This window comes from Panthera tigris, chromosome B2 (assembly GCF_018350195.1).
Source record: "Panthera tigris isolate Pti1 chromosome B2, P.tigris_Pti1_mat1.1, whole genome shotgun sequence".
Taxonomy (NCBI): Eukaryota; Metazoa; Chordata; class Mammalia; order Carnivora; family Felidae; genus Panthera; species Panthera tigris.
This window is the reverse complement of record NC_056664.1, coordinates 131,834,878-131,848,404: the sequence shown is the minus strand read 5'-3', so window position 1 is coordinate 131,848,404 and position 13,527 is coordinate 131,834,878. Positions and strand designations below refer to the sequence as shown.

At 34.7% G+C, this 13,527-nt stretch overlaps 1 protein-coding gene across 6 annotated transcripts in view; it reads right to left on the bottom strand.

The window, feature by feature from the left end:
* Positions 1-13,527, bottom strand: part of STXBP5 (syntaxin binding protein 5) — a 167,596-nt gene that overhangs the window by 114,884 nt on the left and 39,185 nt on the right. The gene's annotated exons all lie outside the window — the stretch shown is intronic.

Below are 13,527 nucleotides of genomic sequence, written 5' to 3'. Positions count from 1 at the left end.
CCTTAGGTATTATTATATTCCTCAGGAGTTATTAAACACACTCATCCATCTCAGTACCTGTGCTTACCATTCCTTCCAGGCAAAAGGCTCTTCCCGTTCATATTTTTCTTCTATTCAAGATTCAGTTCAAATACACCTTTATTCAAATTGATAGCCCAATGATTTTTATCTCTATCAGGCTTGCCTTGTTAAGACAGTTAAGGTCTACCTTCTTCAGCAACTTGTAAGCCTCAGGGAGTGCAGAGATCCCCTATTCTCACACTTAGACAATGCTCTTCTCCTCTGTCATAATGATATGACAGGACTTCATTAATAAATTATAATTTACACGCACATATTAAGGTTTATTATCATTCCAGTAATTCCAAACACTTTCTATTCTTAGATCATTTGACTTCAAGATAAAGAATGGAAACTATCTTGTCCTTTTTGTAGCACTTATTTTTAGCCCAAAAAATTAGTATGTTATGAAATCATATAATGCTCATTTTTTTAGACTACCTATTTATTGTGCCTCTCAAAATATATTCAAATTTTCAATAGAACAGCACTTCAAATAACATACAGTAATAATTAGTACTAGGCCATCAATACTGGTACTAGGTTTTAAGCAAGATATAGCATACACAACATTGTTATTCCCATGAACACAATTTCATTACAGAAAATTTTCAAGATGAAAATACTTATCAAATAAATGTACATGCAACTCATGGTCTACCTCCTAGAGGGAATGTTCATTTAAATAATTATTTAAGGTTCATCGTCTGTATTTCTTGTTGAGGGTTTTATATAATAACATGTCATATTTCTAAAGGGATTTTCTATATTAAACAAAGCACAAAAATGTCTGTTGCATCAAAAAAACGTTTTATAGTCCCATATGACTTCACAAAATACTAAGCAGTCCACAGTACCTTTCTGAAAACTCCAGGGCCATATAGGTTTCAGAATTCTGAATTTTCTGGATTTCAAAAAAATATATAATGCAAATTTTGTAGATCACCTAAAATGGCAGTATCTCACAAACACATTAAATATTTTTAAGGTATGATTTTTGGCAGTTTTTTTAACTGAGATATAATTCACATGTAATATTATATTAGTTTCAAATATATACAATGAGTCGATATGTGTGTATATTGCAAGATGATCACAGCAAGTCTAGCTGAAATATTCATCACCACACATATAGTTAGAAATATTTTTTCTTAGTTTAGAACTTTTAAGATCTCCTACTCTCCTAGCAAGCTTCAAATATATAAAAAGTGTTATTAACTATAGTCACTGGCAGTTTCTTAAAAAGTTAAACATACACCTACTGTATTTAGGTATTTACCCAAGAGAAAGGGAAACATAATCTATACAAAACTTGTACACATGTTACAAAACAGCTTTGTAACAGCCAAAAACTGGAAACAATCCAAATGTCCATCAACAGGTAAGTGGTATATACTCTTAACAATAGTATTCAGTAGTAAAAAGGAATAAACTACTCATACATGCAACAGCATTGATGAATATCAAAATCCTTATCATGAGGGAAAGAAACCAGATAAAAAGACACATTGTACGATTCCATTTATATACAACTTATATGCAATATGAAAGGCAAACTAAACTATTGTAATGGAAAGCAGATTAATGTTACCTGCAGATTGCAGGAGTGGAGGCTAGAAATAGAAGAGGGGAGGGATGAGGACAAGGAAATATTTTGGGGTGACGTGTATGTTTGTTATCTTGATTATGGTGACAGTTTCATCCGCGTATGTATGTGTCAATTTATCAAACTGTACACTTTATGTGGAGCGTATTATATGTTTATTATACCCTAAATAAAACGGTTTTAAAATTTTGTGTTTTCAGAGACTTATGGATTTAGCGATTATGCATATAGATTGTGATTCTGATAATACATACGCACAAGCTCTGGAATTAGACTGCCTGTATTTAATTTCCAGCTCTGTTACTTATCAAGCATGAGACTTCTGATAAACCACTTAATCTCTCAGAACCTCAGTTTCTAAGCAGTAAAGGACATCTACCTGACAGTGTTCCCCTGAGTCTCCAATAAGACAAAGCATGGTATATGCTTAACATGGGGCCTGAAGCAGAGAAGTGTTCAATAAATGTTAGCTAATTATCACGTGATAGTCTACCAACTAGAAGTTATAGGCAAATTTTAACTACTTAAGCTACATAAAAGTATCAATAGCAAGCCAAATAGAAAATGAACGATGCAATAAACATCATAAAAACAACCACTTCATTTGAAATGTGTTATAAACTAAAACATGAATAGAGCTAAATGTTTTGAAAATTCAAAAATAATTTCAAAATAAATAAGCCAAAATAACGATTGGCTCCCAAAAAAAAAAAAAAAAATCAGAAATATGTAACTTCCCATCTTTTCCACTATTATGCAATTCTCCTTTATTCTTCACTCTAGAAAAGCAGTAACTAATGACATTGCTAATACAATGACATGACCCATCTTTGATTTTAATACTAACAAAATTGTTTAAATAATATGCTTAAGAAATTTAAACTTAAGGCCAGAGATTTGTGATGTATTCATACAATATTTTCTGTTCCCAGTGCAACAGCATACTGTTTCTTAAGTATTTAAAGAAATAAGTATAAATTTAAAGAATAAGAATAAATAATTAAGAATAAATAAAAAAGAATAAATAAGCCACCTGGGTGGCTCAGTTGATAACGACTTCGGCTCAGATCATGATCTCACAGTTCATGGGTTCCAGCTCCACACTGGGCTCTGTGCTGACAGCTCAGAGCCTGGAGCCTGCTTTGGATATATTCATTCATTCATTCTCTCTCTCTCTCTCTCTCTCTCTCTCTCTCTCTCTCTCTCCCTCCCTCCCTCCCTCCCTCCCCCCCCCCGCCCGCCCCTCCCCTGCTTATGCTCTGTCTCTCTGTCTCAAAAATAAATGTTAATAAATGTTAAAAAAAAATTTTAAAAAGGAATAAATTCTTCAATGTTCAGCAAAAAATCTAGAACTTTTCCCTAGATTCACCTTTTCAGTATTAGCTACCATCATAAGTTTTTTCTCAATTATAAAACCAACTGACACTGCTGAAAAATTTTAAGCATCTTTGTTTTCAGAAGTAAAAACTACTACTTAACATTTTAAGAAGGGACTTAATTAAAATGTTCACTTAATGATCTGGCACCAAGGCTTTAATATGGTCCCTAGAATGAGTCTTATATAGAAATAATGGGAGTGTATTTGTACAATGTACCAAATTTAAAAATTACTCTGTACCATAACTACCCTCGTTATTTGACTCATTTGAGAAGGAAGAAAGTCAAGTCGTTTTTATCACAATTAAACTGACAGTTTCTTAATTAGCAAATTTTAACGGCTCTGAATATGTGGGAATAGGAACAGTGAGAAAACTAAAATTCCATGCGACCAAATAAAATACCATGCCACTGATTTAGGGAAAGGCCAATTGGAGCACTTAAAACTATATATACATATTATGTGTGTGTACATATGTACATGTGTGTATGTGTGTATATACATAGAGAGAGAGAAGAGAGAGATTTGTTGTTAATGTTTCTAAGAAAGTGGTCCATGATAGAAATCTACTATTTTTCAGTAAAGTAGTCATGAAACAAATGGCACTGAATAGCTTTCAGACAAACAGATTTCAAATTTAAAGAGTCCAGATCAACAGATACAAAGAAACACTGAAAACAGGAAAGTTTCATCAATGAACTAAGTATCACTACATTACTATAGTAATGTCCCTCAAGAGATCTTCTCTCTCTCCCTGTATCCCGCCCCTTATATGGTCTCTCCCAACACTGACTCTAGGATCTTGTGACTTCCATTGGCCACTGAGACACGGGCAGCTGTGCCACAAGCAGGAATTTGAAAAGCACTTGCACATTCGGCCTTGACCTGTTTCTTGTGCTTTTAGAACCCAGGTGACGTATGATGAAGCCCAGTGTAACCTGTTGGGAGAATCTGACCCAGCCCACAGCCAGCACCAACCACCAGACATGTAAGGCAAGCTAGATCACCCAACCCAGTAGAGCAGCCAGATAACTGTGGTTGCATAAGTGACTACAGGGAAAGACTGCTTCTGCTAAGCTCGACCCAAGTGCTGACCCACAAAATTATGAGCAAACAAAATGGCTGTTATTTTAGCTTCTCAAGTTTTGGGATGTTTTGATATGCAGCAATAGATAAGTGACCTGTTATTTAGTACAATCCACTCAAATAAAATCTTTTTACTTGAAAAGCTATAAAAACATAGAGGAAAACAAATCCTATTTCTAGAATTAAATTAAAAAGACCCCAGGAAAATTTTAAGAATGCCAACAGTGCATTTATCATGAAGCTCAAACATTACCTTTGACTGAAATTAAATTCCTAACTATTGTTGTTCATATGCTTTTATTATAAAGATTTTTTTTAATTTTTTTAAATGTTTAACTTTTATTCTGTTTTGAGAGACAGAGAGAGACAGAATGTGAATGGGGGAGGGGCAGAGAGAAAGGGAGACACAGAATCTGAAACAGGCTCCAGGCTCTGAGCTGTCAGCACAGAACCAGATGCGGGGCTCAAACCTGCAAGATGTTGATTATGACCCGAGCCAAAGTTGGATGCTCAATCAACTGAGCCTTCCAGGAGCCCCAAGTGTTTATTTTACTTTTGAAAGAGAGACAGGGAGAGTATGAGCACGGGAAGGGCAGAGAGAGACTGGGAGACAGAGGATCTGAAGCAGGCTCTGTGCTGACAGCAGAGAGCCCAATGCGGGACTTGAGCTCACAAACGGTGAGATCATGACCTGAGCCGAAGTTGGACGCTTAACAGACTGAGCCACCCAGGCGTCCCAAGATTTTTTTTCAATGTTTATTTCTTTATTTTGAAGGATGGAGAGAACATGCACATGAGCACATGGGGGACAGGCGAAGAGAGGGAGAGAGAGAATCCCAAGCGGTGTCTGTGCTGTCGACACAGAGGCCGATGCAACATTCTACTTCACAAACCCATGATGAGATCGTGACCTGAGCTGAGATCAAGAGTTGGACATTGAACTGATTGAGCCACCCAGGCACCCCTTATTATAAAGATATTTATTTTAAGGTGATATAGATCATCATAGATGACAGTGACTTCAGTTTTTACTGATACCAGGAGAGCAAGTAAACTTTATGTGCTGACATATTAAAGCATAATGTTATACTGAAGATAACTAAAATGTCATAGTTGAGACTCATGTGAAAAACATTAAAACTCAGTAAACAGTAAGGTCAGATATTATAAAGAGTGGTATATTAAATTGAGCCTGAAAATGTACCTTAAAATAAATAATATGGAGCCAAAAAAAAAAAAAAAAAGCGTGACTGAAACAAATGTATTCGAGACATACCGATGTTCAAGTTGAACTCCCTCAGAATGTCACTAAGTAGAGTTGTATTCTAATTCCCTACACAGCACTTAAACACAGATACACTTATTCTATACAAAGTGTTACTAGGAACACAGTAATTTCTGTATATACTTAAGGGACTTAAACAACGTGTAACATATTAAGTGGCAGGAAGTAATACATACATCCTATTCACTGTTTAGCTTTAGCAGCAGTCTGTCAAGTGTTATATAGTCAACAAGCACCAAATCTGGAAGATTTAACTATTACCAATCTTAACAGAAGAACACAGTCTAAGTAATGTTAAAATTAGTCATCTATAAATAAGTGTATAAACACAAATTTGTATTTAAGCCATAAAGACATATGAACCAATAAGCTCATCTACATGCCTATATCACCATAAAATCAGCCCAACATGACAGGAAATACGTCATCACTTCTATATTCTCAGCAAATCTTTTACTAAATAAGTACTTAATTCATTAAATAAACAAACTACATAAAATGTGAGAATTTATTATGTTAATAAAATCATCAAATATCCCTGAGTTGCTCCCTCTCTATCCTCATGACTTAGGCCTAATTTAAACCATTATTACTGACTGTCGAATCGATTTCTAGCTGCCTCGAGAGTTATCTTTTCAAAGACAAGAGAAATCATATCATTATCTTACTTAGAAGACTGTAACAGCTTCCTATCTTCTGCCATAATGCTTCCTAAACAATATTTAGTGACACTTGGTGGTACATGTATCTGGGAAAACGGTGTAGAGTTACAGTGGGGATTTGGTCAACTAGCACTCGGCAGCCTCTTCCACATTCTCCTATATGCCTTCCTGTTACCACAGATGCTAGAAAGCTAAAATTTCTATTTCCCAGACTCTTCCATGGCTAGAGTTATAGATGAGATTAAGTTTCTACAAACTTGAGATTTGCAGGTAGAAGTGAGGCATAGACCATATTTCTGTTGCTGTTTCTGCTGACAAGGATATTCAAGGAAACCTGAATGGCAAGAGGTACTTATGGCAGCAGTGGGGACCAGCCACAGTATTGTCTATGCTAAGAGGCAGGTGTAGGGCAGTAATTTTTTAACACAACAGTTCTAGAACCCTTCTCAAAGTTTTATAAACTGCTACATCCCTGAAATGAATCCATTTATGCTTAATGCCTACAATGGTTTCTATTCCTCCACTGAACCCTTATTCATTAACCAGGATATGTACCAATCTGCAATACCCACTTATAATGTATCTTGTTCATATGTTATTCATTTAATGATTTAAAGTTGGATAAAGATTGAGAATATAAAATTCTTACGTTTCCATAAAAGGACTTTCACGAATAGACCTTTTCTATCTTTCTAAAGTTAACCTCTCTGGACCACACACCTAGCCATGTTTAACAGATGCTGTGCCCTAACATGAAATTTCTTCATGACTGTGCATCTGAAATAATGGAAAGTCCCTTTGCCCTTTGTCAATGTAGGGAATTCCCACCAATCCTACCCATCTGTTCACATGGGCTCTTTGGTAATGCTTTACCTAAAATTCTCAAAACATGGTGATACACTGTTTTGCTGGTTAATCTTTAAAATTTCATAAGAAAATTTCACTACATATTATTATCACATTTTCTATTACATTACGATTTGCCATCTCATCTCCCTTAGGCAGGTATAACTTCCATGTCTCTACAGAATTTATCACAGTATTTGCATGGACCAGAATCTCAATCAATGTTTATGAAATGAATTAATACACAAGAAAATAAAAAAGAACATATTTGATATTTTTCTTAAATTAACTGTACCGGTTAATAGAAGAAAACTTAAGTTTGCATTAATGGATACAGAAATATATTAAAAATAACAGCAGGGTCAGCTGAAAGCAATTTATAAATCTGTTCAAAGGATTTCCTTTCTATTTGCAGTCTCTTATCTTTCTGGATAAACTGTCATGGCCACTTTAGAAAAATCATCATATCTATATCCCAGCAGTACAATGTAACAAATGTTTTTCAAAAAATAAGCTTCAGAGGTTTTTGAAGGTCATTTTATATTTGTATTGATTTACTGTTTTATTTCTTACATTTCAGTTTTTATAAAACTTTTGGAAAGATGTCCAAATAAATGATATTAACCTTTCCTGTAAAATGACACCTTAACATCATCAACGACTATGGAAAAAACTGAGTATCAACTGAATATCAGTAAGTAAAACAATGAACGTCAAATAGGAAAACAGTATGTATCAACTACAGAACCATCAACAACATCTGAAAAAACTGTCCCTATTACATGGGGGATTGCTTAAAGTTCTGTTTTTAATGATCTTACCTTGAGGAATGAAAATGCCAGAGTGTATTACATAATGAATGTTATGATAAACAAAAGCTGTTGATACTCATCAGCAACTGTTAACTACACCTCTTTTACATTTTTATATTAGACTGTCCTTTGTTGTATGGATAGGTGTACTCTAAATATCTTCCAGTCTACGGCTATGTCTTTTTAATTATTAAAGAAGTTTCTCTCTCTCTCTCTCTCTCGTATATAGGCAGAATAACACATATACACAAATATGACCTTATTTATACATTTATACAAACTTACTATCTCAAATAATTTTCTAAAGATTTTCTTTTTAAGTAATCTGTATACCCAACATGGGGCTTGAACCCCGAGAACAAGAGTCGCATACTCCACTCACTAATAAGTCAGACAGTTGGCCCTTCAAATGATTTTTTAATTAGTTTTATCGTGATTGTGTGCCTCTCCTCCAAAATATACTCTCTATAAATCAAATTAATAGACTGGTCAACATACCCTTTCATATTTTTTTCTCAATATTCATAAAATACATAAGTCATGAGGAATTTGGGGAGGGGAGGGAGTCGCTATTTTTAAAAAGAATATTGTGCAAATTATTCTGATTTTTGTGTTCTTATCCAGCAGTACCCGGTAGATGGGGTTTGCCTTTTAACTTTATGGTAAATGTGTTATACAGAACCTTTAATCCTTTCCAATACACTTTGTGCTTTTCCATGTATGTTGTTTAAGCACAACCTGCCTGGATCTTACAGATCCTCCTCCCTGTTTTAAGTTTTCTGTGGTCATTTTACATTTAAGTCTTTAACTGGTTTGCAATTTATTTTGTTATGAAGCACTTTTCCCATTTAGATAAGAGTTCTCCCAGTATTTTTTATTTACTGCAACTTTTTAAATTTACTGCATCCTGTTTTATTTGCTGCATCATTTTTTTGTTTGCAAAGCCGCCTCTGTCATATATCAAAAGTGTGTGTGTGTGTGTGTGTCAGTTTGCTCACTGTGTTTTGATCCATTTGTCTTCCCTTTGTTTTTGTTTGTTTGTTTTTTGGGTTTCTTTTTGTTCTTTAATGTTTATTTATTTTTGAGAGAAAGAGAGACACACACACACAGAGCACGAGCAGGGGAGGGGCAGAGAGAGAGGGAGACACAGAATCTGAAGCAGGTTCCAGGCTCCGAGCTGTCAGCTCAAAGCCCTATGCGGGGCTGGAACCAGGAACCATGAGATCATGACCTGAGCCGAAGTGGGACACTCAACCGACTGAGCCACCCAGGCGCCCTGGTCTTCCCTTTGTTATTACCAGACCATTTTAATTTCTACAGCTTTCCAATATTTTTTGATATCCAATAAAATAAGACCCACCATCTTACATTTCTTTTTCAAACATGTCTCAGTTATTCTGTGTCTTTTTTTTCCCATATAAATTTTAGGATCAGCTTATTAACTTATATGAACAACCCTGTTAATATTTTAATTAGAACAGCACTGAATTTATAAGGTTAATTTGGAAAGAAGTGACATTTTAAAACTTGAATATTCCTTTTTCTGAAGCTCTACATTTGCCTAAGTCTTCTTTGATTCCTTCACTAGTTTTAATATTTTCCCCACATAGATCTTATCCATTTTTGCTAGTGTTACTTCTAAGAACACTGTAAATTTTGTCATAAGATGTGTGCTTTTTCCCCTTTTTCCTTCCACATACTTTCAAATTTTATGTAATTAAGCTTGAGGTTTATCTTTTATAAAAAGTTTAGTAACTGCATTTTTTTAACTGAATCAAAAATTTCAAAATTTTAACAAGTGAATTTAGTATATTTACAATGATTTTGATTACTGATATAGCTGAACTATTTTTTCCTTCTTTAACCATATTTTTTCTATTATTTTTGCTTTTCCTGATCTCCATTTTCATTTCCTTTTTTCTTCCTCTAGAAGTTTAATAGTATGTATTTTGTATCCTTCTAGTAGTTATCCTTACACTAAGACACATTCAACATCGTTGCTTTCTAACAAGGTCTGAAAGAATGATTATTTGGGGAAGAGGAGGAATTTCAGATGATTACTGTATTTTTTGAGTTCTTTTACAGTTGACAATGTCAGAATATGATTTTTAAGGTATTTTTAATTCCAGTATGTCCGTAGTTTTTGGAGCATTTATTGGCCCTAACAATCTAGAGATATTTTAGCTAGGGGCAGTAGCTGGGTGGCTCAGTTGCTTAAGCATCCAGCTTCGGTTCAGGTCATGATCTCACAGTTCGTGAGTTCAAGCCTCGTGTTGGGCTCTGCGCTGACAGCTTGGAGCCTGCTTGGGATTCTGTGTCCCTCTCTCTCTGCCCCTCCCTGGCTTGCTGTCTATCTCTCTCTCAAAATAAATAAAAATAAAAAATAAATCAAGATATTTTAGCTCCACAAAATTTCTTTATACCTTTGATCACTACTTTTCTCTCCATTGTTCTGTTTTCTCCTGTCTTCATCACCAAAATCGCTATAATTCTTAGGTTCAAATCTCCATCTTCTGACTTTATCTTATAACTGTCATGCCCTAAAGTGTTTTAATTTTTAAGCAAGTTAAAATAAATAAGTTTTACTTTTAAGTCAAGAGATTAAAAACAAAACAGGAGAGAGAATAGAGATAAAAATAAGTTAGATATCAATAAAAGATAAAAATAAATCCACAAATGACTACATTTAAAAGACAATTAAATACAAAAGCCTCTGACAAATTATATTTAATACATATATGATAAAATAGAGAAAGACGATATGAAGAGTATAAAAATTAATATAAGCACACAAGAATACAGTAAGATACAGCCTCTAATCTTAATGAAATTGATGATATTCTGAATCATAAAAAAATTTCAAGAAAAACATAAAGGATCAATAACCACTGATGAAATTGATGTATCTAAGAATTATATACAAAAAAAATCCAGTTCTAAAAAGTTTAAGTATACTCTGAAAACATTCTGCAAACATGTAATTCCTCTATTAATTTCTCTATCTGTTCTAGAACAGGAAGAAAGACAGAAAGACAGACAGAAAGACAGAAAGACAGAAAGACAGAAAGACAAAGACAGAAAGACAGAAAGACAGAAAGAAAAGGAGAAAGACACAAAAGTTACTCAATTCATTGTATGAAGGAAGTATCTGCCCTGATCCCAAAACTGACAGTTACAGAAAAAAAGTTATATTCTAATCTCACTTTTGAACAAAAAAGTTCTAAAAAAATATTAAGAACCATATTTAACAATATAATAAAAGAACTATCAGTACTATTCCAAAATTTTCACAAGCATACAAGAATGCTTAGTATTGGGAAATCTATTAATGCCATCCAGAAAAAAAGGAAGGTGAGAAATCACACGACAATCTAAAAAGGGGCTAAAAAGGCATCCAATTAAAATTTAATTTCCATTATTGACAGCCAACTCTTAAAGGAAAAAAAGGTTCAATCTTAAACCAACATCCTATGTTATGCTTGATAGTAAAGCCCTGAAGGCAATATTATTAAAATTATCACTAAGAAAAATATACTTGCTATCAAAAATATCATTGAACACTGTTCTGAGAATTTGTGTTAATACAGTAAGGGAAAAAAAGAAAAATAAAACCTTCATCTTAAAAATCACTGTCAAACTATTCCAGATGGAAGTCTGCTATACCTCCCAGGCATGCTGGTTCAGTAAAAAGAAACCTACTGCTCAAAGCTCTTTATTCTCCCATCTCACTCTTTTTACCAAAAAAGAAAAAAATTTAAAACCTTGCTGTGGGCCAAGGACCAAATAGCACTCCAAAGATAATCAAACAACCTAACTAGTTTGGGATCTATTAGTGGAGGAATAAAGATTATACAGAAAGCAAATACTCTCATGTTTTTCTGTTTGAAGACTTTACTTCTTAAACTTATCTCCCAGGTAAGGAACACAGTCTGAGGAGCACCATGCCTTCTACAGAAGAAGAGATTCCCCTGTTTCTGCAAAAGACAATGAATTAACAACCAATCCCCAATTTTTTGAGCATTTACCAGATGTCAGGCATTACAATTCCAGATTACTGCTGGCAACAGAATAATAATTAAAAAAAACATACAGTTTACATTCTAATCTATAAGACAATCAAGGAACCAAGGCAATTACAGTAAGCACGGTATGTGCTATTTTAGGGAAAATGCATCATACTATGCCATAATACAAAACCGGCACAAAACCCACACTAGAGAATTTAGAGAAAAATCTGTAAAAGAAATGACAAAGACAAGTTAACCACGGAAAGAGAATCTTAAGTATGTTCTAAGCAGGGAGATCAGCTCATACAAACAGGTAGGAGAGAGGATCATTCATTAAAAAAAATATTAAAAGTCATGAGGTGCATGGGTGGCTCAGCCAATTGAGTGTCTGACTTCAGCTCAGGTCAGGATTTCATGGTTCTTGAGTTCAAGCCCTGCATCAGGCTCACTGCTGTCGGTGCAGAGCCCACATTAGATCCTCTGTCCCCCTCTCTCTCTGCCCCTCGCCCTCTTACTCACGTGTGCGCTCTCTACCCCCCCTCCCAAAAATAAATAGAACATTAAAAATTTTTTAAAAATGAGGTCAAGGAGACTATATTATAATGCATAGTGAAAGGGAGAAGCATAGCAAAATGAATTATGGTAATAAGTAGAATCATAGACCTTATAATACCTTTTAGGGGATGCTAAGTATTTAAGTGTATCAACTTCATTTTGAAAGCAGTTAAATATAATGGATATTGGTTATTTATCTACCTAAAATCCATTCCTCACTCCACTCCTTCCTAACATTATTCAGATATTCATTAGAATACCCATGTCTTCCTCAAGATACCCATATACCTTTGGAGGCTGAGTTCCAGAGGTGAGCCAAACCAACCAGTGTAATTCCGCTCACTTGCTGCCATTTTAAGTCAGGTAATCCAAAGTTAAAACCAGTTAGATATACTCCATGTGTGACTGGTCAACTTCTTTAGGATCTCAATTACATTTGTAAAAATCCCTTCACAGCATCACTTCGATTAGCATTGGTTGAATAATTAGGAGAAGGTGTATGTATACCAGGGGACAACACCTTGGGGAACCATGTTAGAATCCTGGCTCTAAGTCTGCCCTTTAACCTCTGAAGATTCACATTCCTCCCAAATACAAAAAACATTCACTTGATCCCTACATCTCCAAAGTCTCAACCAGTTACATTATCAAGTCCAAAATCCCCTTAAATTATCATCAGCTAAAAAATCCCAAATCTCATCATCTAAATTTGCTGCATATGAGAATCCCAACTGGAATCCATTATGGAATCCACAGCTCTTGGGCACAATTACAGTCCATCTGTGGACCTATGAAACTAAAGACACAAATTATCTGTCCCCAATACGCTCAGCATTCAATGGTGGGACAAGCATAGGATAAGAGTTACAGAAATTCCTGTTCAAAATTGGGAAAAGAGGAAGTTAAAAAGGAGCCACTGGTCCTTAACAGTTTTGAAATCAAACGTTGGGATTTTCTTAATTAGGTTTCAAGGTCTGGGAATAATCCTCTGTAGCTCTCAGCTCCACCCTCTTAACCATCCTTCCTTTTTCATCCAAGATAGCACTTGCCTGGAGTAGGTAGTTTTATCAGACTGCTTCTGGCTGGCAGCCTCCTTTCATTTTGTACTGTCTCTTTCAGGCCAAGCTGGCAATATGCTGCTATACAATTTTCTCAAACTGTGCATCTTAAAGCATTCTAGAGGTTCTCTGGTTTTATTAAAAAGATTTGCAATCTCTTAAAAGAGCTCTT